Raw genomic sequence first — 3496 nt, 5'->3', positions numbered from 1 at the left:
CAGTCCACCTTCAAATAACCAAGAGAGGAGAATGCAATTTGTGATTAATTAAGCCTCCTTAATTTCTCCTTCTCCCACTCTCTTACCTTTTGTCATCAACTATTCATGTCACCAAAGGACAAATGGAAAAGGAAGCAAATACAAGACACACCAGCCAATTGAAAGATCAATTATTACAATATTTGGTGAATAGTAAAATAATTTAATTAATTTGCTAATAGAAGTTTTGTCTCATTTATTTGATCAGCAGTCATTGTTAAGTACATCCTTAGTCATAATTAACTATTTGAGTTTATTTAATGACTTTCTAATTATATTGCCAATTGAAATTTGTACATGGTTGTTACAGAGGCAGCTCGAAGTTTTATTATTGCCAATAAGTGAGAAAGGGCTAATTTACATGGCTGATAACAACCAAATTTAGAGTAGGGTTTCTCAACCTTGGAACTATTAACATTTGGGGCTGCATGGTTTTGCACTGTAGGGGGCTTCCCTGTGTACTATAGATGTTCAGCAGCATCCCTGGCCTCTACCCACTAGATGCCAGTAGCACACTCCTCAAGGTTGTAACAACCAAAAATGTCTCCATACATTGCTAAATATTTCTTGAGGGGCAAAATCAGCCTGGGTTGAGAACTACTGGTTTAGACCTATAAGAATTTCTGCTTTTCTACTTTTCTACTTTTCTACTTTCCCCTAGAACTGGGAATTTATCAGAAGTGTGACTATTTTGGAGGCATTCCATCAATGTTGTATGTTGAAGAATTATTCTTATCTTTTTTCTTCCTCGTGTTTTTAATAATTTCTGTAGTCAGTGATACTGCTCTGACAGCTCTTTATTCTACTCATTGATTTTCTATCTTTTCTGTCTAATGTAATTATTGTAATCAGAAATATACATTCGATTACAGAAAATATGATTCTTCAAGAAACATAAGAAGTCATATAACATACTTAGACTGTTATTTCATTTTAATTTACCTGTAAATAATATAATGTTTACTATTAGGAAGGAAGAGTTATAAAGTAAGAAACTGTTATTATGACTGGGGTATGTCATGTTTTGGAATTAATACATTTATGTTCTAAGGAAATTAAAATACGTATGGGAAAATATTTCCTTTAATACCCTTTTCTAAATCAAAAACTTTTTGACGTGGAGAACCATATAACATCCATAGAAGTTGATTTGTATAGATGATCTATGGTCTCATACACATTTTTCCCCAAAGTATTGTGCAAGAATAAAGCCATAAGTAAATTCTACAGAAAGGTCAGATAGAATCCTAGGAGATTAAGTTTCATGGATCTGTTTGCTTTAGAAACAGCTTTCATTTTTAAATGGATTACAATTCATAAAGAGAAAACACCAAGGAAAGAAAGAATAGTATTTTTAAGAAAAGACTAGGTCTGGCATTTTAGCTACATATTTAAAACTGGTATTCACGGCTTTATTTTTAAAAATTAGATAATGATCTAGATACTGAGTTATTAAATGATGTGTGAATGACTCCGGCTATAGTATTTAGAAATGCTGAATAATTCTCTCATTCATTCTTGTACTCTTTTAACACCACAAAGTGATGATGTTGTCGTTAGCTGCCATCAAGTCAGCCCCCAACTCATGGCAACCCCATGTATTGCAAAGTAGAACTGCTCCATAGAGTTTTCTTGGCTGGAATGTTTATGGAAGCAGTTTGCCAGGCCTTTATTCCACTGAACCGCTGGTTGGGTTTGAACCATCAACCTTTAGGTTAGCAGTCAATCACAAACCTCTTGCACCATCCAGGTTCAACCCAAGTGATAAAAACCAAAACTCAACCCATTGCCATCAAGTTGATTCCAACTCATAGCAACCCTATAGGACAGAGTAGAACTGCCCCATAGGGTTTCCAAGGGGCGGTTGGTGGATTCAAACTGCTGACCTTTCGGTTAGCAGCCTAACTCTTAACCACTGCACCACCAGGGCTCCAACTCAAGTGATAGTTGCCTAATCTTTGCTACAGACTGGGAAAAAATTTTTGGACATTACAAGTCAGACAAAGGTCTAATCTTTAAAATCTACAAGAAAATTTAATACCTCTACAACAAAGATTAGCAAAGATCTGTAACAAAAGAGCAAAAGAATATATATCATAAGCAAGTTTAATAAAACCTTTTTTCATTTTCAAAGTTAGAATATCTATTAAACATCCATATTAGTGGTTTTTAGTTACCTTCCCTATCTCAGTACACTAGAGGAATATGATTTAATTTTTCAGCAATAGAATCTGTGTTATCCTGAAGCAACTGTTTATAAGTACCTACTATCCACTTGGAGCCCTGGTGGTGTAGTGGTTAAGAGCTCAGGCTGCTAACCAAAAGTCAGCAGTTTGAATCCACCAGCTGCTCCTTGGAAACTCTATGGGGCAGTTCTATTCTAGCCTATAGGGTCGCTATAGGATCACTATGAGCTGGAATTAACTTGACGGTAACAGGTTTGTTTTTTTTGTTTGTTTGTTTGTTTTTTTTGGTACTATCCACTTAGTTCTTAGCAACATCCTATGTGCATGTAGGGGAATACAATACTAGTAGCAGCAGAGGTAGTATTAGTAGTAATAAAACATTTATAAAACTTCTATTATGTGCCAGACATTGAGCTAAGCACTTATCTCTCTGTCTTATTTAATATTTACCACAACTCTGAACATAAGTGACCGTTTTATCCTCTTTTTTTTTTTAAACATAGGAAGAATAGAAAGGTTAGAAAGCTTATCCAAAGTGACATATGTAATTAGTGGCAAAGGTGGGATTTGAATATAAGTCTTGCTGACTCCCTATCTAGCTACTTTATCATTACTCTGGACAGTGAAATTTAAAACCCTCATAGTACTTAAAATCTAATTGACCTATTTTGGAAACTATCATTCAGCCAGAATCCAACCTGTTAAAATTTAATTAACTAGAATTTGTTCCCATGGTCATGTGCAATGATAATTAATATTCCTAATAATGTTCCAGAATAGTTGCAAAATTCTGAGGTCTTTGTAATCTTTAATTATAGGGAAAATATTATATCAGAGTCTTCCCCTAAATAGTATATTAGGAAAGTTTTAGAGCTATCTAATGTCTAATATTTTATAAGATACCGTATATTTTCGTGTCTGACCATGCTTATTGATCCAATGCTTAAATTAAGTTTAACTATTTTACATTTCATAATTTTATTTTGCCAGTAGTGCCAGGGTGAGATGGTATCTCATTGTGGTTTTAATTTTCATTTCTCTAATGGCTACTGATCGCGAGCATTTCCTCATGTCTGTTGGCTGCTTGAATGTCTTCTTTGGTGAAGTGTCTGTTCATTTCCTTTGCCCATTTTTCAATTGGATTATTTGTCTATTTGTTGTAGAGGTATTAGATTTTCTTGTGGATTTTAGAGATTAGACCTTTGTCTGACTTGTACTGTCCAAAAATTTTTTCCCAGTCTGTAGGTTCTCTTTTTACTCTTTTGGTGAAG

At 34.3% G+C, this 3496-nt stretch overlaps 1 protein-coding gene across 1 annotated transcript in view; it reads left to right on the top strand.

Moving 5' to 3' along the window:
- LOC101342035 (cadherin-like and PC-esterase domain-containing protein 1) overlaps positions 1 to 3496 on the top strand; it is a 211100-nt gene that overhangs the window by 192535 nt on the left and 15069 nt on the right. The gene's annotated exons all lie outside the window — the stretch shown is intronic.

This window comes from Trichechus manatus, unplaced genomic scaffold (genome assembly GCF_000243295.1).
Source record: "Trichechus manatus latirostris isolate Lorelei unplaced genomic scaffold, TriManLat1.0 scaffold00167, whole genome shotgun sequence".
In the NCBI taxonomy this organism is placed as follows: domain Eukaryota; kingdom Metazoa; phylum Chordata; class Mammalia; order Sirenia; family Trichechidae; genus Trichechus; species Trichechus manatus.
The sequence above is the reverse complement of the archived record's forward strand: the minus strand, read 5'-3'. Positions and strand labels throughout refer to the sequence as shown.